The following is a 26,111-nucleotide window of genomic DNA, read 5'->3' on the forward strand; positions in this document are numbered from 1 at the left end:
TTAGGAACTGGACTGGGCGCCTTTGCGCATGCTCCCAGGTCGTGACCCGGAAGTCGAGTTGTCACTGCGGTGAGCTGGCCGGCAGAAACAAACGTAAAAGTCGGGTTCGAAGACGATACTACCTTCGGTGGGTGTCCCCGCTAGCTTCCTGCTGTAGCCAGCTAGCGCTGCTGCTAGTTCCCTGTTTGCTTTGCGCTAGCTCCCCGACAACCACTGAAGGTAGTGGGGTTCTCTCCATTGTGAAGAGTGAAGAGGTCAAGCGGAGATGGCTGTATCGCCACTAGATGTAATGAAAACAGTGCCACCTATCGTATCGGATATGACATGCATTCGGCCAATGATTCGATTTATTCACTGTCATGTATATTAGGATAATAGCAGTTGCCCCAAAAGAGAGCATAGTCCGACTGAAACAAAATTCAAATTGATACCATCATGTAAACACACTGAATGTGATACACATCATGTCTGCCCCTACTCACAGCCCTTCAAAACACACACACACACACACACACACACACACACACACACACACACACACACACACACACACACACACACACACACACACACACACACATCAGGTGTGACAGGATAATTGGGGACAGGAGGAAATACTGCAGAGATTTAACAGTGCTTTCACAGTGCTGGAGGATGAGGGTGAAGCAAATGTTTCACCCCAGAATTTTGCTCCCCCCAGAGGGAATTTGTACAAATCTTATTACAAACTTTCACAACTCTCCAAAGTGAATAATATCCGTCACCGATCACGTTGTCCGTGATGCACAGAAGAGTTTATCTCTCAACTCATTAATGAAAACTGAGCTGCTTTCACACTTGTTCTTATTTTGCCTTTTACACTTCTTTCCTTTTGCTTTTAAAATAAAATACTTTTTATGGGCCGATTGTCATTTTCATCTTGTTTTTGTGACGTCATTTCAGTTTTGATCATGGAGCACTTTGCCAGCGCTGCAAAGGAAATATGAATAATTTATAACTTTTATTAGATCAAGAATCAGCGATTGGCATTAGAGGAAGTATTATCCGCCCTGCAGATACTCCCGACTGTTTATTTGAGACTGTGAGGCGTCACATCTGATAAAGGGCAACACTGCCCTGAGATATTGGTCCATCAACCTCATTACATTTGACATGGAGAGAAAGATAAGGGAGCAAGAATCATCCTTTACTTAATTCATTTTTTGGAATTAATTCTTGTATGAGTCCAGTGTCCGGCCTCTCTCTCATGACTTTGTGCTGTTCGCTGCCTCGTTCTCAGCCTGACATTCACTTTTATCTACAACTCAGAGAATATATGAAACTAATATTATCTAGCTTGCCTGTATTGTTCGGCCTGTTGCTTTTTTGTTACTTTTTGTTTAATTTGTCTTGGACTCTGCGGTGCGTCATGAATGTCTTGACAGTCACAATGACAACAAACAATACATCCTCAGCCATTACATCATTGAACAATTCCATAACAGTATTGCACATATCCCATAACATAACACATACATACACCTCATAATAATACATGCTAAAATATCACCGTAGTAAAGGCACTATAAAAAATATTACATAGACTTCAGCCTCAAGCAGCACTGTTAAGATATTTAATGGCAGTTGGAACAAATGAGTTCTTGAAACGGTTGAGTTTGCAGGAAGGGACTCTATATTGCCGCCCACATGATTCGGTTAAAGGGTTCACAAAGAGCTGGGTTAGTCTGGATTATAACACACCGTGGAAAGAGACTTAAAAAGAGAGAGCGACAAGCAGCAGACGGAGTGAGGAGGTGGAAGAAAAAGGCAGAGGGAAGGATGGAGAAATAGATTTTAAATAGATGGACTGTGAGAGGGAAAGCAAAAAAAATAAAGCACTAAGATAGAGAACGCCGCTCACGTGTGTGCTATGAAAAGCCCTCTTCAACTCCACTCACACATTCATTCATTCTGAGAAAACAGGATGCAGTGAGAGGGAAAATGTCTGAGATTCTCCTTACGCTGAGTGTTTGGTTTTGATAACACAGTTGAGACAGCATTTCAAACAGTGGTGTCATCGCAAATGCCGCGTCCGGTCGACACGCCACCTCACTTTCTGCACCACGGAACAGACACTTTTAAAAAAAATTTTCCCCTTCGTCCGCCCGTGATGTGCACTGTAAAAAAAGACAACTCACAATTGTTGACCTCATACACGTTTTATTTGGAAACTCTACTATACCCTGCCCTACCACTCAAATAAAGGCCCCGCCAACATATATATTCTAAACCCTGCCGTGTTTGTTTGTCTCCCCGTGGTGTCTTTGTCTCGCCGCCCTGGTGAGTCGTGACAGGGTAAGGAACCTCACAACGGGCCAATGATTAGCTGAACCTCACAACGGCAAGCGGCACTGCCAGGAATCAAACAGGCAGCACAATGAGCAGTTATTCTGTTCAGAAAAAAAGGACGAGGAAACGTTAAAAAAAGAGGATTTTTTTTTAAATGGCGAGACATACAAAGGTGAGGAGAGCAAAGGAATGGAGAGAAGGGGTGAGGAGTTTGGATTGGAAAAGAGATACATTTGAGGGAAAGGTGGGGAACAAGGAGGATAGGAACAAAGAGAGCTGAGGGAAGTGATAAATGATGGGCAAGGAGAAAAGAAGAGAGCAGGTAGAGAGGAGAGAAAAAAAGAAAGAAAGAGTCCAGATGATTTGAGAATGGAGGGTGGAAGAGAGCATAGGAGGAGAGAAGGGAAACCAGGCCGAGCAAGAGAACAATTAAACATTAAAAGGACATTTATAAGAATGACACATAGAGGCAATTAACATTAAAAGTGCATTTACCTGAAGAGCAGCGAGAGAGAAAACCTGACATTAAAGTACCACTTATGATTCAGAAACCATATGAAAGATGGTGGAGAGAGAGAGAGAGAGAGAGAGAGAGAGAGAGAGAGAGAGAGAGAGAGAGAGAGAGAGAGAGAGAGAGAGAGAGAGAGAGAGAGAGAATGGGCTCTTAAAATTAACATCTTCATGCACTGGCAAAGAGAATAGAGGGAGAGGGAGGGAGAGAGAGAAAGAGAAAGGCAAAGATGACACAGTGTGTAAAGATCTAAAAAAAAACTGCTATAAGGTCCCTTATTCACTGAAGGAAAGGACAGACAGAGAGCAAGAGATGGGAGAAAAATTGAAATTGAAATGGTCAACAGCTGATTAATTGCTAATGATGACAGATTAAGAGAATGGGAGAACCCCATGGCAGCAGATATACGAATACAAGTAATAACCCCGATGCAACGAGCTCCAAAAGGTCGTGGTTAGTTAGACATCTCATGGTGTCTAACTAACGTGCCACATTTGAGGACACCATCCACATTTTAAGCGTTTGCCAACTAATGATCAAGCAGCCCTTTAGCAGGCTGGGAAATGGTTTCATGTTCAAGAAGCAATGTGCCCTTAGCGCCGCTGCTCCCAATAGGCTCACTACGCACCGTGCGTAGGGCCCCAGGCCCGGGGGAGAGACGTCGCCAAATACACGCCGCGACCAATATGCGCCGTGCGCCAGACAGCTCCAGTCCCGTATTCCAATCACAGCCTTATTTATTTGTATTCGTGAATCCGTGAACAGTTACGTGTAATTTGTGCCTTGAAGACAAGCGCCTTGATTCTCCCTGTTACGGTAGCCTCTGCTGAGCGACGTTTTTCAAAACTAAAGTCCTGCGTTCAACATTGGGGCAGGAACGTCGAGGGCTGTGTTCACACCGAACACAGCGTAAATTTGACGCGTGACCAGATTCCATGTAAATTCAATGCAAAGACGTGCTGCGGGGCGAAAAAGCGTTTTTTTTCCGTTGGGCAGCGCGATAGACGCGTTAAAGGCGGCATGAACAGCCCATTTAACGCGGGGCAAAATAAGCGTTTGACACGGCGCAAATTTGCGTGAGTTCAAATATCCCAACTCCGGCGAAAAAATCGCGTGAGTCATAGCGGCGTCAGCCAATCAGCATTGAGAAGCTCTGCCCGTCGCCATTGCTGATTCAAACTGCTGACGGACCCCCGGAAGAAGCGTTTATAGCTGCCGTCATTCAGACGCTGTTCTGGGACTACGGGTAATAATATGAACCCAGACACCATGGAGTTTGATGTTTACACTATGTGGAGTTTACACAACAAGTATAAAGCAGAACTAGTGGTTATTTCTATGGTAGATGGAGGAAACGGTAACATAACACCAGACACAGTTCCTGGAGTTGGTGAAATTCACCGAGCTGTGTGCGGCTATGAACCCAAACATGGGGGCATTTGATGTTCCCACGTTTTGTGACATTCACGACAAGTACAAAGCAGAACTAGAGCTTATTTTTTCTGTTGTCAATAGCGGAGAAGATCACTCTTTTTATTGAGAGAAGTGATGCCGATAATCCACGCCCCCTTTTGCATTTGGTGTGAACACCCTTTTATTGTCAAGCGAGTAAGCTGACACGGTAGACGCGACGCAAATATTTGCGACGCGTTCGGTGTGAACACAAGTCAGGGGTCACCAACCTTTTTGAAACCGAGAGCTACTTCGAGGTACAAAAATACTACCAAGGGCTACTTGTTTGATATAAACTTCCTGACCAAAGTTGCACAGATCACCTTTTAATAATAATATATGTGAAGTGACTGTCTGATCACATATCAATGTTAATTATTCCTCCCAATAATTATTAACAATTTCCACAACAATGATGGTAGGAAAAAAAGGTTTTCATCACTTGAAAATGAAGTTATATCCGTGCAAAAAATAACTAATATTTAGTTACTACTAAATAGCCGATTGTGGAAAACAATAAGCTATTTTTTTGCAAAACAAAACAGAATGAGTGCAGATGTGTAAGCATCAGGTTGCATCAGTGGCTCAGTGAGCTACTTTCATTACATTTCCTCTACAAATCTTTTTAAAAAGGTGTTGTAGATTTCATACGGCCTCTCAATACATGCCCTTCTGAGCCCCAAAGTGCCCCGCACGGGAACGAGCCTTTGAGAATTTTGCAGGTCTGTGTTCAAGTAGTGATATGAACCCCAAATGAGTTCTAATACTTGTCTTATTTCATATCTTTTTTTTTCAGAATTTTTTTGTGAAAAAATAAAAAAATAATAATTTACTAAATTTGAAACATTACTATAAACACCAAGCATGACCAATTTTTTTTAACAATGTGTTTTTCGAGCCGCTCCGAGTGTTTTCGCCCCCACGTCAAAAGGCCTAAACAACAACCTACAGAGTTGAAACACCCCTCTTTGGAAAGATAATGACCAAAAGAACCGGAATCGGCAAGAAAGTCCACAATAAAACCAAGCCTTTGCCTGTTACTAATGATTTTAGTCAAAAAACTGTGTCGTTCGGTTCAAAAATGGAAAAGTTAGCTTTATGTCTAAACATACTCTCCTGGGTGAAAGTTCTGTGTCAGTTTGACCTGGTCTGAACTGACACGGTGTTGTATCATCACCCGCGGAATAACTAAAGAAATGTGTGTGTTACTCATAAGAAATTTGGTGAGACCGGGCGTTACCTTGTCATATTTTCTATTAATTGGGGCGTGGTCGCGTGTTGCCGAGCGTTGCAGTAAAGCTGTTTCTGAACCCGTGCGTCGGTAACACAGACTGATGGGAATGATGGCTGAACTGAGTCTGAACTCATGCGCCTGTTCCTTTCTGAGAGCCAGCTCACCATTATAACAAATATTTTTTGGGGGCATATAGAGTGGTGGCTGTGGCTCTATTTTAACCGTAGCTTCAACCACAGCAAAGGAAACACCTACTCACGCTATGTTAGTCATTGTGGCTGCTGTTAGAGATCAGCCATCTGGAAATATGGATCAGATAAACAGCCCAACATGTTTTGTAAGGGGAAAACAAACATTAGTTGAGAAAGACAAATCCACTGTGACTTAACGTCCGGGGATTGGTTCCTCAGGTTTGACAAAGCCCTTTCAGAGGACAAGATCCAACATGCTCAGCAGCATCCTCGTGGCAAGAGAACTGATGCTGGTGTGTAAATCGGTGGTCGGCTCAAACAGAGTTCTGGTTTGATCAATACCAAGGGATGAGGGGTTGAGTGATGTGCAAAAAAAAACAAATCTTTACATCTTTTTTGGTGGAATTTGAGAAGCACACTTGCGGTGCATTAACTGCTGATTGCCCCTAAAGTCAACCCTCAGTCAACCCTCACTCCATCTGAATTTAACCGGAATCAGTCAACACCATAAGTGCTGCATTACGTCTCCCCGCCTCACAACGGTAAATTGCAGCAATAACTCATTAACATGTTAATGCGCTCTGTTCATCACATCATCAATGGCCTTCACGCTAACCCACGGGCGTGACTCTGTCTGATTCACAACTCTGAAGCCTCGTCTTGTAAATCAGCCCCTCAGCTTCCCTTTGTCAGATTTAAATACATGTTAGACATAAAACATTGTGAAACACTGAATATTTACCTGCTGTGAGGACTGCTCTGGAAATGCCTCTGATCAAAGCGTGCTGGGCCAAGAGCAATGAGGCATTAGTCAACACAGAAAAAAACTATACTTTTCACTGACGCCATATAAACTTTATTATACCGTTTCTCTGAAAGAGAAACTGAGTCCTAAAGCAGTAAGTCTAAATCACAGCTTGCTGTGTTTTAAGTAGCTGCTGCTGGAAGTTGCCGGGTCGTCCATGTGCTGTCAGCCTGAATTCTGGCTCCTGTGTGCGTCTCCGAACCCTGCTGTGGGTTAAAGCCAGCTCTCCGAGGCCTTCGGGGATGTTCTAAACAGCTTGTGATGAGTCTAAAAGCTCCTGCGAGGCTTCCTCTTCACTGGATGCATCCCTGAATGCCCCTGTACTGTCAGGCTGCATTTACACATCGCCTTGGCTCCCTGCACCCACATGTGACTAGTAAGTATTTGGAAAAGACTTCCTTGTCTCGCCTCTTCTTCCTCATTTCCTCTCTGTTCCCTCACATAGAGATTCCAGGAAACAAGTTAATCTTTTTGTGCTTATTTTTTGCATGTAACTGATCCTGTAGTCCAGAGAGCTGTCACAGCTCAATAGGCAACCGAGTCCAAAGGAGTATGAACAAGCAGGCGGGGCGTCCAAAATGGTAGGAAGGGGTAAACAAACGGGGCAGACACAACAGACCTAAAAAGCTGGGCCAGACGCTCTAACAAGGAGCGGGAGAACAGGGCGGGTAGGCAGCTTGTACAGGGCCGGTAATGGAGTAACGGGTAGCAGGTTCAGTGTTTCCCTCGGTTTACAGCTTCAGGGGGGGCGGACCTCGACGACACCGACAATGACACAAACACCAAAAGCATTACTTTTTCTGTAAATAACATTTTGTGACTATCTGTGCTTTTAAAAATAACAGAATAAAGAAAATTACAATAACTTTCAATTAAACCAAATTGTCCTGTCAGACCACAAAAAAAGAAAAAAAATTGCAATCACTTAAAATCACTTACTAAAAGCAAATTGCAGAACAAAAAAGAATGAGTAGATGTGTGAGCATCAGGTTGTATCAGTGTTAGTGCTGCAGTGAGCTGCTTTCCTCTACACATCTTTTTAAAACGCGGTTGGAGACTTGATACGGATGCTCTCAGTTCATGCTCCATGATGAGGTGAGGTCTTTTTCTGGTTTTGTGAGACGTAACAGCAGAAAAGACAACTTCACAGAGACTTTGCAGAGATTGGCATTTGGCAAATCGCGCATGTGCAGCGTAATCTGTTAACAACGTACTGTGAACATTTACCCGAAAGTACAGGCATTTCTCCATGTATTTATTAACGACTTAGTTTGATGTCCGTGTACTTTGTAACGGATAAAACCAGCAGCTCATTGTTAGAACAAGACACGAGCACTGTGGCTCGTTTCACTTGGAGCAGGAGAGCTGCTCTGGGTTCAGAGAGCTGCTCTGGGTTCAGAGAGCTGCTCTGGGTTCAGAGAGCTGCTCTGGGTTCAGAGAGCTGCTCTGGGTTCAGAGAGCTGCTCTGGTGCTGATTGCAGGAGAGCTACTGTTGCCATCTTCTACCTTGGAGCGTTTAAAATGCGCACGTGTCTCTGCGCATCAGGACGGAACAACGCCGCGCACGATACAGAGAGCAGAGGAGAAGACGGAAATGACAAGCTAAAAAAAATACGTCCGTTTAGTTTGTTTAATAACAGAACAACATGTAGAGCTGTTCTATAGGAAAGAGAACCTTAAATGACGTATTGTGATCTGCCGCTCGAGAGAAAATTACAAAGGTGCGGGGGGTTTCTTCAGGGGGCGCCCCGCCCCCCTAATATAATGGTAGTGGAAACACTGAGGTTAGAGTGAGCCGCTGAGGTCAGTATTTCAGAAATTATCTCAATTGGATTTCATTTTGAGCTTATCTGAAAATTGGGTATATCAAGTAGATCCCAAGATTTGTGATCAACAACACTGGGAGCAGGGGTGCTGTTCCAGCTGTTCTGACTCCCATTGGCTCGATTTGGGAGGTTTTGGTTTGTAATTGAATTCCATTGGCTAGAGTCCGTAACTTGCCTGTTTTGACAACGTTTAGTTAGCTAGATTCACTAATCTAGCCAATGACTAACTCTTGTAAGAGTAACTCTTATAAGAGTAACTCTTATTTTAACTTCCTTTTTGGGGTTTTATTGGGTTATTTGTTTTAAATGGCATCCACAGGTCCTGTTCTCTTCCCTTGCAGCTCACCTCCTGGTGTGTTTGGCCTTGATCAGAGTTCCTTAAAGTTCCTTAAATAAAAATTATAGAAATTACGTTTCACCGATATCGATTGGTTATACGTCGCCTCCCCTTTCCCTGAGCAAGCTGGGTCGTAACAGCATTACTCTTGAAGCCCTTTCCACCATGGCGGCAACATAGGGGACCAGGCTCATACTCAGAGCCTTTTAGCCACGTCACTATTACTGGATCCTTGCCAAACACAAATAGAATGGGCAAAGGATGAACATCTTCAGTGCGTCGTTCCCAGTTCAACTGGTAGCACTCCTCTGTGCGTCCCAACCCCTGCCACCCATTCTCCCATTACTGTCCAGCCCAGCCTTTTTAGTATAGTTTCTGTCTGCCCTGTTTGTTGACCCCCTTTGGACACAGTTGCCTGTTTTGACAATGTTTAGTTGCTGACCTATTGCTGCCTTCACCATCACATGAAGTTGTCTTTTAATGCGACCGTCCTGCCGGTTTGTGTGTCTACGACTTGTTTTCACAGTATAATTAGCTGACCTCTATGTCAGCGTTATGGGGTAGTGTATGACTACGAATAAAATAACCTTGCAATCCTTGAGTTTAAATCAAATTGACTAAATAACCACAACAAGACATTGTAGAAGTAAACATTCCAGCCTGGGAGTTTCTACAGAGAGTATTGTTTTTAGACGATAAGATCAAATTAAATGAATTAAAGCGAGATGTCAGAGCTGACGCTTGGGAGTTATGCAGCTTTTAACGCCTCAGTAGGTGTCATTGTGGTCATTTGTACACAAAACGATGTCTTGCCGACTGAACCACCACATTCACACACACAGCGCCGCTTCATCTTCTGCTAGAAGGAGAATCCCGCTGAGATGAAAGCGCTGCTGTGTCCTCTTAATTAAAAATGTGACCAGCATGGGGATGCACTCGGCAGCAGGAACCGTCCAGTCACTCTTTCATGTGGCTGCCACCCAGAGGAGGCCGGATAGCGTTTCTGCACACATTTACACCGTTGGCGATGTTCAGAAGTCCCTGCATTAGGTTGAGATGTTATATAAAAACTCAATTATGCTTCAAAATTCAATAAGATGAAATAAAATGTTATTTTTTTGGAGATGTTGATGTGAGAGCTGCACCGATGGATGCCATTTAGGAACAGTAGAGTCCGCTGTTTGGCTCCAAGCAGGTTCACCAGAGCTTAGTACCTACAGGAGCCTTTGATGGACATGAATCAAGCTTTACGATTCACTTAATATCCTGTTTATCTGTAATAAGTCAATCAAAACATTGCTTCTTCTCCTTTATTACTTACACAGCATTGTGAAGGAGATGTCTTTATTTTGGGATTTTTCATCGATGGAAATTAAAAAAAAGGTTATTTTCTCACATTGAAGTATTCATTTGAGTTAAAGACATCACTGACTGCATACAGACACAAAATGAAGCATTTTGACGATATTAGATTAGTTTTATTACTTGAGTCATCATTCTTGACATCAGCAACAAATACTGAAATGACTTCCGATCTAATAAGAATCAAAGCTATTGAATCGTAAAAAAGCTTCTTTTTCAGTAGGTTTGTAGTCAGAGATATCTGTAAGAAATTGGCAATAATTATGGAGCGATGTGTTTTTATTGCACTTCAAGTATTCATAAATGTAGCCTAGTTTTTTCTAATGTTTTTAATTGTTTCAGTAAAAATGCTTAATTTAGACCCAAAGAAGAAATTAGACGAAACAACATTTTGTTTTCCCCTGACAGCGAGTTTGTTGTCATCTTATCGCGTGATAACAAAGCTTGTTTTCCCGAGTTAATGACTTAATTATCTTGTGATTTCAAGATAATGGTATTCAAAAATGACTTTTACAAGCGCGACTGTTCTCTGGGCTTCGGTAGAAAACAGCTGCTCACATTGAACCAGAGAGGGAACTGACACAGAGAGCTGAACCAGGCTCTACAGCTACATGGAGCTTTATACTTGGCATCATGCAGACCAGTATCTTCCACATATACTTCCGTTTCATTTTCTAATCCCCTTGGGGATTAATAAAGTATATATCTATATATTTAAAACTTGGCTGTGTGTATATTACTATGTAGCGTGCAACTGGGAGTCAAGTCGGAGCTCATTTCCATGGTGCACGCTGCATGTACTCACATAGTGCTGAAGAGTATTCCCTGATCCAGATGAGCTTTTCAAAAAGGACGCTATATTACTAGTTAATATCAGGTGGAGTAATATCTGGCCCAGCAATATTTCCTCTAATAGAGACTCATTATGTTCCTCAACTCCTTCCTCAATGCACTGTGAGTGCGAGGAGAAGCCCTGGCCGGTCTCCATGTGGAGCCGACAGTAATAGTATCTCTGCTGTGTGCCTTGTGTAATGACAGTTTTCACTCTCTTTACAAAGCGATTACGTTGATGGATTTTGTTATTAAAGCATATTTTGTAAAGCCCTAATGAGATCTGTAATCAAATCAGCACTGGCCTTATTTAACAGGCTCTGCATCAATAATGTATCACGGCATCCCAACATCAAACAGCTCTTTGAGCCGGTGCTGGTAACCCAACCCCTCCCCCGTCAGCTTTGTCATGACCAGTTATTTCCTTCTCAAAAGATGAAAAATAACATCAGCAATATTTTTCCAAGGCTGCGATCAAGCGGCGACCTTCCCGGAAATTATTTTTTCTCCGCCCCCAATGTTTTCCTCGGGCTCTCAGGCTAAAGTGTTTGTGCGATTTCCTGCTCCTTATATACACGCTGACGGGCGTCAGGGTCGGAGGAGTTTACAGCACTCGGATGCTTCTGACGGGTCTCGTGTACGTCTCCACCTGACCAACCTCCCGAAGATAGGAAGACGGGGAAAAACACGAGGGCAACACTGCAACATGATTACGACTTGTGGGGGAATTAATTTATAGCAATGAGTTTTTCCAGAGAGTGGCACCAAAGAAAGGCCGTGTTGTTGTGTTAATCAGGCGGTTTGCTTTGTTTCTGTACGGCGGCAGTTTAATCCCACGATCAGGGACGACTCGAGATGTTCGTCCTTTGAGATGCTTCTCCGACACTTAAGCCGATCATGAGATCAGAACTCTTTGCTCCACTTAGCCATAGCACATGGGAGAGGACTCGTCGGACAGGTGTGATTGGTCCTGACCAATCACACCTGTCCATCTTGAATGACTTGCGTCTCCTCTCAGTTTTTACACAGAGTTGTTAGCAGAGGAGAAATTTCCTCTCAAACTTGATAAGAGAGGCCAACAGAAATCTCAAACACTGTCGGTTATCTTGCTCTCTGACACATGGGACGAAAAGAGTTTGTCAGGTGGAGCAACGCAAAGGTTTACCGCACCAGTAGTTTTAGGTGGCCGAATGCACCAGCATTACCATGGTGACCATGGTAACCATTGGGTCTTTCTTCCACTTGTGCAAGTGCTTTATCCTCATTTCAATATGTCCCTTTTAAAACAAAGCAATGTGTTTCATATCAGAACGGTATGACAGCGGGTGACACAGCGCTGAATATCAATGGCTCTTGGAAATATGAAAGCCACTGTTTGAAAATGGAACTTGTTTATAAAACTGTCAGCTGAGGTCCACTTTGATTGTCGGGGTTAATCCCCAGGTGTGTGATGGTACCCTGGCACGTTTCCATAGCAACACCATAGTATCCAAATAACCTTGGACGACATTGAAGGAGATGGATTACTGGACAAACTCAGATTAGTTTTTGTAATTAACGAGTAATGTAAAAAGTTTTTGGGTAATTCAAGTGACTGGTTATTTAGTGACGTTACCAAAAGAGCAATCTGTTACAAATCTAGTTTCCCTTCATTCAGGCCTCCCTGTGTGGGATGCAAACAAGAGAGGAAACCGTGTATCCACGTGAGTGAAACATTTGTTTTTGAAAAGTTAGGCGCCAACAAATATGGATTAAAGCTCGATATTTTGTTCGATAAAAAAATGCTTTGTTTGGAAATGATTACATCTTGTTTCAACACAATTGGACTTTTGGACTAAAGAGACAATGAATGGTTGCATGTGAGAGATACGGAGATCAGGTGGGTGCGGGTGTACTATTGCACGCAACGCTTCTACCAGTTACTGATAATATTAATAATAAGATAATCAACGTTTGCATGAAGCTTTGAACTATTCTGTGCAGCCCAAGTCAATGCATTCAAAAGGTAGGCGGGTCTCCATGCCCTCTGGACAATAACTTTACTCAACACTGCTAATGTCACATATCTACTATCACTACACGCCAGTGGAAGGCTGTGAAAATTGTCCTTATGCCAGCTGTAGAGTTTAACAGCTGATCAGGCCTTTTCCTCTTAATTATTATAGAAGAAATAACATTTAGTTATGTGCCTGCTTTCATCGTTGGTCCGTTAACAGTCGAGGACCAACAACAGTCATTAATTTAATAATTTGTTTGGGCATTTTAATCAGAGGATCGGTGGTTCAAACCCCGGCACACACGTTGTTGTGTCCTTGAGCAAGACAACTAACCCGTAATTGCTCCCGTTGCTGTGTCTACGGTGTATAGAGTAAACATGTAAGTCGCTTTGGATAAAGGCGTCAGCTCAATGAAATGTAAAGTTTAAATTTAACAGTGAAAGTAAGTGTCAGTGTAGAGAGGCGTGACCTGAGCCGGGTGCCATGGTTACATGCCACATCCCCTGCGGCTTTTATGGAAGCAGGATTGAGAGACTCTCAGTGTGGCTGCAGCTCGGTTTCAAGGAGCTACTGTGAGAACGTTTCTGCTCTCCTGGGGAGGCGACCCATCTCCTACAAAATCACTTTCCCGTACAACGAATATTGTATATATTATATATATTGTACATGTCTGTCCACGGTCTTATTCTCCCAGGGGTGTCGCACCCTTCCTGGTCCTCTAAAAACATACGTCGCCACAACTAAAATGCATTCTCAAGGGAAACATGTTCTACCGGATTGCATCTCAATGTGATCAATGGTAATTTGGAGAAGAAGAAAAGAAAAATCAGTACATTCATGACATTGTGACAAAGCTTTGAGGTTCAGATAAGTTAACAATGACTTTTGTTTTCACACAGGACACAAGCGGTTTCAAAGATGAAACCAAATGCATCAGAGGGGAAACTTTTCCCCAGGCCCACAGTTAATTAAGCAGTGACCAGAACTGTAGGACAGTAACTAGATGCAAACACAGACATTGTATTGCACAACCTCAGGCTTCCTACCTGCACTCCCTTAGCCAAGAGGATGAACCTGACGAACAAAAGCAATGAGCAGAGTGTTTGCTCTCGACCCCGTCTGCATACTCAAAGTCTGCACAGTGCTTGGTTGTGCAGTGTGTTCCTGCAGCATGAGCGGGTGGCACAGTCATTGGGACCATCAAGTCTCTCTTGATGATGTGTTCACGTCCTTGTCGAAACCTCAAACCTACTGAAGGTCCTCACTTCCACTTCTGTCAGCTCCGTAACGACGATGGAACACATGGCGACACCAGTGTGACCATGTGAGAGAAACAATGACAACCCTGCAGCGGTACAAGTAAAAAGAGTTAAATTATTGAGTGGGACAATGCAGGGACATTCAGCGGTGATCTCAGCGAGTAGGAAACCTTGCAGGAGCTTTTAGACTCACCACTCATAACATCCCCTCTGCGTTAAGGACTCAGAGATCTGGCTTTAAACCACAGCGTGACTCAGAAGCACACAGGAAGCTGCGTCCGGCCTGACAGCACTAGAACAACCTAGTTATGTACAGAGGCAGTTACTTAAAGTACTCACACTGTGATGGATTGTGCTGCGTCAACACTCCGAAAAAGCTTCTTGAAGAAATCAACTAAAACATTCAAACGCCTTCATGTTCATTTACAACATGCTAATTCAACAATCCGTAGGGTTGGTTGGTACTCTATATATAAAATGTTTGTTCCAACATCAGCCATAGCCAGGGCCGGCTACCTGACCCGTGAGGCATGTAAACCCGTTGCCGTTGCAACACAGTCACACTTGACACCCCAGTTAGCCCACTCCATCTATTTTTTAAGAATATGTAGACCCAACAGAAGGTAATGAGGTAAATGTCATTTTTTACATCATACTGTTTATTATCATTTGAACTATTTGAATTATCTTGCATTATTCCAGAGTTACTGCAACTAACCCTGAGGGAGGACTGAGGGATGACATAACCATTGTCTGGTTTTAAAATGATCCGTGTCGATGAGGACCATCACACCTATGTAATGCTAGACTGGCCGCTACAGAGGCTGCTGCTGGAGTTTCATTTCATGCACACGCCGATCAAGAAAAAATATGACAAGTAAAGAAGAATATCTTTATTTTTGTAATGCTTTTTAGTTAGGATGAAAATGGACTCATAAAGTTAACCAACGCGATCCAGTTGCAAAGCCAGTAAATGATTGACTGAGCACTTCCTCCATAAATGCGGGGGATTCAATGTATACACCAAGGCATGAGGGTATTGTGCAAAGACACACATTGAAAAATAACTCTGAGACACATTGGTCTCGAGCCTCTTTGACTATTTTATTGGAGATGATCAGCTATGATTCATCCGTATCAATTTAATTGACCTTTGTTGCAAATAAGCAAATTGCTTTTGTTTAAGTTATAACTGGCTCAGAAAAACTGTTTTGAGGAAAACAACACATATAATTTTGTAAGCATAATACAATATTCAAAGTTGCTTGATGACATAAACCAAGAAGATGGGTGGTGTGCACATTCAACCTCAGTCAGGTGAATGATAAAAAAAGGCTCCCAGCGGTAACAGATCCTTTACGACGGCCCCAGTGACTGCATTAACATCTGTATGGAGGAACAGCTGTATAACACTAGCCAGCAGGGCACGCTCACGTGCACTAAAAGATTAGTACAGCCAAAGCACACAGAAGTTCTGATTACAGCACACACACGCACATACACGTACAGGGAGATATCTGTTTTGGTCGACGTGACTCCATTGATAGTAGTTTGCTGCTAAATTAATGCTGTGAATAGTGTATAGAGCACCTTTATTATGTATTCATCTCAGAATGAAAAATCACAAAAATAAACATGAATCGGGGCTTTGAACTCGGCTCCCCGCAGCAGCACAGCTCTGGTTTCGTAACGATGAATTCTAGTGAGACCACAATAAAAAGAAAATTCTGGGAGTTTTGGTTTGTGTTTCAGAGCAGGGGCTCCAGACGACCTTGAAGGAACACCAGAGGGCATGTTTCTGTGGGTCGGCAGAGCCTTCCCCCTCATCTCAACCAGCGCTGTCCTTCCGACTGCACGAGTGGTTTTATATCAGATATGTCCCTGTTTGGGATTCATAGGCTCTTGTAGAACAGGACAGTACACACTCTAATGCGAGGGCAGACTTATTGGATTTCTTTCCTTTTTACTCCTTATCTTTAAGCGGTCCAGTCTTTCAGGACAACACCTTCCTCCCCAGCATCACTGGGACAAATGGAGAAAAGGAAATAGGAGTTGCTCAGGGATTTGGTGACGCTCGTTGATCCGGAACAATGCAGCAAGAGCAGAGCGAGTGTGAGGAATTATGAGCCACGCACGGGAGCTCGTATCTGTTCTGTTTTAGAGTTGTTTTTATTGCATCATGTCCTCTACCCTCTTCTCCCTCTAAAACCAACCCTTGTATCGACTCGGCTTCCTGGGAATGGACCATAAAAAAAGGGATGAATGTGTGCATAAAAGCACAGAAAAACACAGACATACTGCGACGGAATTGGCCGTTACACACATAATAATACACATTATGGATATTAGAGAATAATAATACACATTATAGATATTAGAGAATAATAATACACATTATGGACGTTAGGGAATATTCAGCAAGTCAAATAGGTCCTAAATGAGCACACAGACATTGTACATTTGCAACAGTTACATACACATGAATGAATAATAGCACCCAACTTTAAAGTATTAGTGTCTATAAATATAACACACATCTATTCATAAATACATTACAATCAGCTTTCTGTGTCAGTTATGTGTCCAATTATTGACTTGTTTTCATGCATACAGTTTCCTGCTGTTTCTATTTTATCGAAGCATTTGTGAAACTCCAGAGCGACGTGCCTTTTCAAAACCCCAAATTACATTTTATTTGCAATGATATAAAATAGGAAATAGCAGCAAACCCTTATTTATTTTATGTTCTACCAGAAACAACTGTAAGCAATGAACCATATCATTCGACTAAGTGTAATAGAAACAACCAATTCTATTTTCTATTTTCTAAGGATCATTCGTGTTAGGGTCAGTAGATGTCAGGGATAAAAGGTCAACTGTTGATGATTCAAAAGTCTCTTTTCAACAGACTAACGTAGCTGCTCATGCATCACTTCGTCCCAGTTGGACCTCAAGAATCAAAATATTTAATGATAATCACAGGTCCAACACTTCAGACTATGACTAGCTAGTGCTTTAGCATTAGCTTTGGACCCGTAAGATGTCCTTCAGTGTCTTTTCTTTACAAAATAAACATCCAACACAGGTTGACCTACTTTTTAGGTTTACTTAATTTAGGTTTAGCCAACAAAACCACCTTATTTCCAGGCTTTGGATAAGATTGTGTTTGGGTTATGATAACTTTGTTGCATTAAATAAGTATGTTTGTACTGTGACTGTACGGGCCAGACTTTGAGGTTTTCCAAAGGCGTGGCTTTTATCTGTGTTTTCTCTGCGTGAAAAGAGCGCTCTTATGCGCTATCAACTATAGAAGAAATAACCACTAGGTCTGCTTTTTACTTGTTGTGGAAGTCACAAACGCCCTCCTGTTTGGGTTCATAACACCATCCGTAGCCGCACACAGCTCGGTGCATTTCACCAACTCCTTCACTGTAAAACTAGTGATGTGAATCAAGAAAAAGTCACGCGCACGCGAAAATTATTGAATAATTGTGATCAATAATCGTGATCTCAATATTGATCAAAATGATCGTGATTATGTTCAGGGCTGTGCTGTAAAGCTCAAGATACATATCGCGGGATTTTCAAATATTTAGATGATTTCACAGTATTTTTTACTCCGACAGTCAAGTACTCAACAGTGTAGTCAACTAGTCGAGAGAGACCAGCAGTGACTGTTTGGCTGCCGTGCTGAGCGCTTATCCCATGTAGCCAGTATTTTATTTTACCTTGAAATGAATCACAGAGTAAAGGCAGACATCGCTCGACGGAGTTGACATGTTCATGGCTTTTTCCCAAGTTTCCATCCAGCTACTTTTGCGCAAGTGAAAGACAATGATATTCGCTCGTCGAAAAAGCTAAAGGAGATTATTGATGAGAGTGTGTCAATGGAAACGTGCCCACAACCCGATGAATCAACAGAAACACATGAGAACCGTCCTAACGGTCATACGCCGAGTGAAACCGAAGTAAGTTAGATGCATTATTTGAGAAACTGGTCAAGTTGAAGTACAAGCCTGTCTTGCTGAGCTGATAAACCCATATTCTGAATCATTAGTCCCACATCCAACAATAAGTCACAGTCCAATAATCACAAGGCACACCGTTTTGAACTGAAATTGTGTCTCCTTCAGGATGTGACGGTTATTTCTTAAGAAGAGCGGCATAAAACACAGCAAAACAATGCCGTGCATGGACCCCAACATGGCCGTCAAAGCTTGTTGTTATGGGTAGGGGTCACGTGGGTGAATACGCTCTATATCGGTTCAGGGCACAAGCTAAAAATGATTCTACTAGCTCCGGTTAGCAGAAGCTAACGCGAATACGTTAGTTACAGTCTTACAAACGCATAACTGCGATCCAACCCTACTAGTTGTACTAAGTTCATTTCAAGAAACGGGGTTAACGGGGATTGTGACAATTGTGACAATATTTTTTTACGGACTGCTTGCTGCGCTAATTTGGGTTAGTTAGCGCTAATGTCAACACGATAGTTTCAGTCTTTCAAACCCATAACCGAGATTTAACACTACAAGGTGTACTAAGTTCACTTCAAGAAAGTTAACAGGGATAGTGACAATATTTTATTACGCACTGTTCAGTCTCATAGACACCCTGAAGCCATCTACATCGTGTTAGCTTGCTATCACTAGCTCCGTGTTAGCAGCAGCTCTAGCTAGCTTAGAGTTCCCGTTACTACTTAAATATGCGATTGCAAAGTTCAGTTAATACAATTACCCATTTTCCAATGGATCCCTTTTATTGGCGTTGTCCTCTTTATTGCTAGTATCTTATCCTTCAGGCTGTTAAGCTGCGCTGTGCTCTCCAGTATAGCTTCGGCTAAGGCTAAACTGCCTGCTGGGCCCCTTCTCTCTCTCACACATACACACATATTGAAGCTGTGTGTGTATAATGTGACACTGCAGTGTGTAGAATGCTCATATCTTGCTTTGTGAATCACGCAAGAATAGGACAAGGAAGTGGAACACAGTGTTTCCCCTACCATTATATTAGGGTGGCGGGGCGCCTCCTGAAATAACCACCCGGCCCCCTGTAATTTTCTCTATAGCGCCAGATCACAAAATGTCATTTACGGTTCTCTTTCCTGTAGAACAGATTTACACCTTTTTCTGTTATTGAACAAACTAAACGGCCGTATTTTATTGATCGGATCTACACACAGCTTGTCATTTATGTCTCTACGTTGTTGCGCGAGTTCCGCCCCATGCGCACAGACACTTGCGCGCATGCAGGTGAGCACTGAGCACACGCACAGCAGCGGACAGAGAGCGTCGAAAAATGTTGCGTGAAAAGTAGACAACTAAGTTATATCTGCATTTTAAACGCTCCCACGTTGAAGATGGCATCAGTAGCTCTCCTGCCAGGATCACCAGAGCAGCTCTCTGAACAATGTTCTCTGAACTGAAAGTGAAACGAACCAAAGTGCTCGTGTCTTGTACCAATAATGAGCTGCTGGCGTCACACGTTACAAAAGTACAAAGTACACGGACATAAAACTACACAGACGTAAAACTAAGTCATTAATAAATATATGGAGAAATGCCTGTACTGTCGGGTAAATGTTTAGTTACGCCGTTAACAGGTTAAACTTTGCCAAAAGTCAATCTCCAGAAGTCTCAGTCAGGTTTTTTCCTGCTGTTCCGTCTCTCGAAACAGAAAACAGATCTCAGATGAACATGGAGCATAAACTGAGAGCGGCCGTATCAAATCTACAACCCAGTTCATATTTGTAGAGGAAAGCTGCTGCTTCCCTCTACAAATATAGCTCACTGCAGCCACTAATACTGATGCAACCTGATGCTCACATATCTGCACTCATTCTGTTTTGTCAAAAAATATCAGCTCATTGTTTTCCACAATGAGCTATTTAGTAGTAACTAAATATTTGTTATTTTTTGCACGTTAGAACGTTATTTTCATTGTTCTAAATGATTGCAATTTAAAAAGAAATTGGTCTGATGGAGCAACCTGGTTTACTTGAAAGTTATTGTAATTTCCTTTATTCTGTCGCTATAAAAGCACAGAGGGAGTGACAAAATGTTGTCATTTACAGAAAAAGTTTGAGAACCACTGCATTAAGGGTCTGTGTCGTCGTCGTCGTCCCGCCCGCCCCTCTGAAGCTGTAAACCTAGGGGACACTGGAACGTCTACTGATTTCGACAAATTTGAAACTATATCTCTGTGACGTATTATCATGAAGATAGTAATTTATTAAAAAGATTTTTTCTGAGACTGTTAATAAACCAAAGGTTATTCATTTCATGCAGCACAATCAGGACCTCTACCTAACTCTCCACTCTGCTTTGAGGATGCTGTGTATATGTGTGTGTGTGTGTGTGTGTGTGTGTGCATCCTTCTGCCTTATTGAAATCAAATACATATTTGAGTAATGCACATTTTTATGTTAATGTGGGCATTTGTTTCGGATGTGTCCCTTATTTGCAGCAGCAGCTTTCACATCCACTGATAAGCAGAAGAACATCAAAGTGGCTTTGTGCGTTACGCACGTGTCCTTTTGTCAGTGCCATACCAATCATTGTAATGACTTTTACAGCTCCTAATATACGGAAGGTGGGTGGGGGGGGGTTAAATAGTTCTGTTTCATTAAGTGTGAGTGTGCAGACCTTCATGTGTGTCCTTCCTACAACAGAGATGATTTTCATTGCCCATGATAAGCATAATAAAATGTCAACATGTCCATAAATCTGCTGCAGATACCAGCACAGCTCACTCTGGAAAATGTGCAGTGAACATGGCGGAGGCTCAGAAGCTGTGCTATGGTCTTGTGTTTTCTGTTATAATACAAATATTTATTGTGGGAGACTTAGAGCTAAATCATGTATTCAGGTGCATCTTAAACATTAGAAAATGCCACTTTCTTGCATCATGTTTTGCTTGACACGTTGAAGTGACTTCTCATGTCCTGAATCACCCAACATGGGCTGACTTGGAACCAGCCTCCTGGTTGGAGTTAAGGACTGGAAGACAGACTTTGGCCGTTTGTCGAGTATGGATTTTAGAGGAGCAAAGTGGATTCTTCATGTGAGTTTGAGGACTTCTGGTCACTGTGTAACTTTAATAATGTGGCACCAAACTTTAAAACTACCTTTAAAGTTAACAAAGATTAAATGTAAACCCTTTTAACGTCTGTAAATCAAATTCTCACCTACCTCACCTAAACCCAATCTAAAATATGATCCAGTATTCACTATAAACTTGAAGATGTTTAACTTTCAAAAGGCTGCCTTTTTCAACCCAACTGAATTATACTCTGGTGCTGATGAATTTCATTTATACTCTTTGGCATAGTATTTTTTTGTTATTGTAAAAAGGATTCATCTGGCTTTGTTTCCTTACTGTGTTGTTTATGTGGTGTCTTAGTTGGCCATATTGCTATATTAAAGTAGTAGAAGTTATTGGTTAATTGCAGAGTGTCTGGTACTGTGGCCTAAAGATTACATCGCTGCTTTTTTGCAGATGATGTGATGTGTTCTGCAGACGTTGCAGACGAGTTGGAATAGTACAGCATTTTTTCTTAATGCATCAAAGTTACCTTAGGAGTCTAGTCACAGGATTCAATTTAGTTTATTTTGTATAGCCCAAAATCACAAATACAAGATTTGCCTCGGAGGGCTTTACAATCTGTACTCATGACATCCCTGTCCCAGAACCTAACATCAGATCAGGAAAAACTCCCCCAAATAAAGATAGAAAAACCCTTTAACAGGGAAAAAGGGGGAAGAAACCTGAGGGAGAGCAACAGAGGAGGATGGACAGAAGCAATAGATGTCATGTGACCAGAATTAGCAGCGTAACAGAGTTACACCATATTACATGAATATGACAAAAACTATTCATATATTGAGCGGTAGGCATGGACCATGATCCAGATAGCCACAGTCCAGTGTAGCATGCAGGACCAGATCCAGACAGCCATGATCCATTGAAACTTGAGGCGAGGAAGCACAGAGGCTCCCGGAAAGGAGGTGAAATGAGAAAGGGGATGAGAAAAAGAAGAGAAAGGAAAAAGAGGACAGGCGGAGCTCAGTGTATCCTAAAATGCCGCCGGCAAGAGGGTGGGGGAGCGGGATTGTGTGGCTCCAGCGTCCTCAACTACCGCCATGGGGTTAAACTGTTTATTCTCTTTGGCCAGGGAATGCGTGTGATTGTCCAGGTGGTGGTCACACCAAGAAAGAAGGCCTTTTAGGCTACACTACTTGGTGTGCTACCATCAAGATAAAATCCAATTTTCAAAATCAAGTTTTCAATTTTGAAGTCCGGGTACGTTTGTCAAAGCAGGGCTATGATTCTGAAAAGGGAAGCCATTGCAGAAGTGTCTTTGCCTCATTTTGATGTCTGAATGAAGCAGAGAGTGATCCTTCATCCTTTCTTTAAAGATTGCTTCGTCTCATCTCGTGCCTCTGGAGTCTTGTCAGATTACAATGAGAGAAGTGAAAATTGTGTGAAACTTTCTCACAATCGCACAAAATCTTCCATCTGCTCGCCTCTTAAAGGGTGTGCGTTCAGATTTCCTCACACTCGCTAATCCCGGCTCTAAAATTAGGCTGCTGAGGGAACCAAAGACGCACACATCCTTCTAGTCCTTCTGTTTTTGAAGTACAATCAGCAGTCTGTTACTTTTTTTCTCCACTCCATTTTCCATTGTTCATCCTTCTTTACATTTGATTCACTTCTCTTTCTTTTCTTCTTCATTTCCTCAATTCAGCTCCCCTTTCTCTGCTTGCTTCCTTTACGTTCCTTCCTCTCCTCAACTTCATCCCTTTATACACTTTTCTTTATATTCTTAGCTCTTTGTTTTAGGCGTTGCTGTGGGGAGATCTGTGTCTCGTATCAAACGCTAGCGTGCCAAGGTGAACAGTATTCTAAGATTTGAGACGACATTATTGCAAGTTACTGCTTCAGAACGCATGTAAAGATGAGGGGCGGGATATCATAAGGTACCTGACAGAATGTTTTAACATAACAACGACATGAAATATTCAAAGCATCGTCTACACGTGTCGAGCCATTTATTAAAGGCACAGCGCAGACATGGAGACCATGAAGAGGAAGTAACGTCATTGACATTCTTTTTAAAGACCAAATCAACTGCTGCGCTCATAAAATATTCAAAGAGGAAATAACAAACAGAAAAGAAGAAAAAAAAGAAGACAGTCACACCAGCAGCGTTGAAAAAAAAATGTTGACCTCGCAACTTGAACTTTTAAGTTTAAGTTGCTATTTTTACGCTTACATTTTCTTGTCAACGCTGTCTTCTCATCTTCTCTCCTTTTTTCTTTCCACTCCTCCTTCCTTCCCCTCTCTCCATTCCACCGCTGCCAGCAGCAGGTTTTATGTTTTCTCGTCATCATGAGAGATGAGACCGGTCACACACAAACCACACACGCACAGTTGCGTTATGTTCACTCACTCACTCACTTCCTCACACACACACGCAAACACGTACACACGAGTCATCAGAGAGGCTTCAATGCTTCAGCACTCCTCATCTCTAAAATATTCATGCTCGTTTTACAGGTAAAGGGGGAGGGGCAGGAAGAGATCAGAGGAGAAAAAGAACAAAGGGAGAAAAAGAGAGCTGACACGAGGAGGGAGGATAACAGAAGTTAGGAGAACAGAAGATGCACAATAAAATCATCACTATTTTCGACCATCACCAGTAAATTAGACAAGGTCCATTAAAATCTGACTTTTGAACTCACTTTTACTTTATTTATTTATGTTTTGAATAATTCTGTTCATAATAAAGTGTTGTCTTATGGTTCCATGGTGACCTTGGATATGTGTCTATCAAGGTGAAGCCTGCTGCCGAAAAGCAGAAGACTTTTGGAGCTCACTGAAGGAAGCACAGGAAAGCAGAATGTGTTGCAAACAAAAACCCTGTTGAAGAAAAACACAATCAGCATCAAGAGATGACTTCCCAGGCTGGTGTAATCTTCAGAAGAAGAAAGGGTTCGTATTGCTGCACAGATCAGTTGCCGGCCCATTTTAATGACGTTAGCGGCGCCAGCAGATCATCTCACCGAGACGGCGCGTGAAGATAAGTGACGAGAGTTGTAAGAACAAGGAGGAGGAACGTCGCTGCCTCGAGATCAAAAGTTGCATTTTGTAGCTGTGAAGGCTTACATCACTGACATGTAAACAACCCAAAGAGGACAGAGGGAATCATATGAGTGCTAGAAGAGATGAAAGAGTGATGAAGACAACGCTGACTGCAGACGAGTGTGTGTGCAGCAGAGATCAGGATGAAACGAGAGAGAGAGAGAGAGAATGACAGAGACAGACAGAGAGAGAGAGAGAGAGAGAGAGAGAGAGACTGGTGAAGTTCTTTCCTGACCTACTCTCAACTGTTCTGTTGTCGGCTGAGTCACTTCTTCTGCTACTGAGCGGAGACAAGCGCAGTTAGCCAGGAGGGATTGAGATCATCCCTCAGCCGGTAGATAACACCCCCTCCTCCTCACACACACACACACACACACACACACAGTGAGTCACACGTCATGCCTTTATGACTGAGCCTGCAGGTTAGCGCTACATCAAGAAATATATATTTTACTTACGTATTATCTTATTCTGTATTTTTTTTAATGCCACCTCTTCAACACCATGTTGACTATAACGCAGCTTTCAGGAAAAGTTGCAATATCACTATCTCGATCTTGATGTGAAGACTTACAAGCTGGGAACGGGTTAAAAGCAATAACTCCGATAAGACGTTGATTCGACAGACATCCACAGAAAAAGCAGGATGTTCAGTCTGGTTACAGCTGATGACGTTATTTTAACTGAGGTTCAACACCAGCATCATATTCCAGAAGTTTCCTCTGCAAGCATTGGTATGCCTCCCTTTAGTTGTAGCTCTTTCATTTCACTACTCATTTAATACTGATGTAGTAATAATCATATTCTTAGAAAGGTATAAGAACACCAATTGATAGAATTTTGATTGTCTCTCAATTGTGTTAACATAAACTGTATATAAGAAGTGGATGTAATCGTCATGATGTCATCCATTGGTTTGTGGACCCTCAATATGAAGCCTCAAGTTCAGCCATCGTGAAATTTTTACAACCGATGAACAGAAGTTACCACATTTGGAATGCGTTGGAGTGACGTAGAGGCTGTACGTCTCTATGTCGAAAGCATACCCTGCTTAATGGTCCACTTGACTCGAAATGAACCATAATCTACTAAATTAACATCATGCTGTTTTGAAGAAGACTTGAAGCTAGAGATTAAGACCATAAACTCATGTTTACTGAGGGAGTAAATCAAGAGAGAAGTCTGGTCAGTAGAAAGAATGCAAGGTTTTACTTGGTGGAACACAACAGCTACAGCGTAACTGCTGGCAGAGCCAACATTGTCAATGTTAAATACAGCTCCCGCAAAGGTTCTCTAACAAATATTCACAGCATTCATATATCTGTCGCTGTTGCTGGTTAGCACCGTTAGCTGGTAGCCACAAAGCCGCTGCAATGTTAAGAGCTGTGTGGAGGCAATAGATCACAATGCCACTTTCAGCCCCTTCAATTGCAGTCTTTGCTGTACGGTCAGAGTAACTATTTTCTTCTACTGTGGAGAAGCCGTCCCATGACTACTATCTACAGGACGACGCCACAGTGGCTCACTGCCTCACATGCAGTAACATTCTGTTTCTTTTTGGCCCTTCATGACAGGGACATGTTTTTGTGAGTGGTCTTCCTGCATGGTTCTTAGTTTCTTCTGAATGTAAAAAAATAATCCCAAGATGCTTCAGTAGGCAATGTTCTCAACTCGTGTTGAACGATGAAGACGAAACAAACTGTTCGGGTGGTCAGTGAGGAGAATGCTGGATTTCAAACGTTGTAGTTGAAAATAATCCACATTTAGATTTGAATAGCAAGTAAACCATCACAAAGGACTTCCAGGATGCAGCCCTGTGAAAAATGAGCTGAGTT

The sequence above is a fragment of the Clinocottus analis genome, unplaced genomic scaffold (genome assembly GCF_023055335.1).
Source record: "Clinocottus analis isolate CAN_PGR_092001 unplaced genomic scaffold, fCliAna1.0.p SCAF_2, whole genome shotgun sequence".
NCBI classification, from domain to species: domain Eukaryota; kingdom Metazoa; phylum Chordata; class Actinopteri; order Perciformes; family Cottidae; genus Clinocottus; species Clinocottus analis.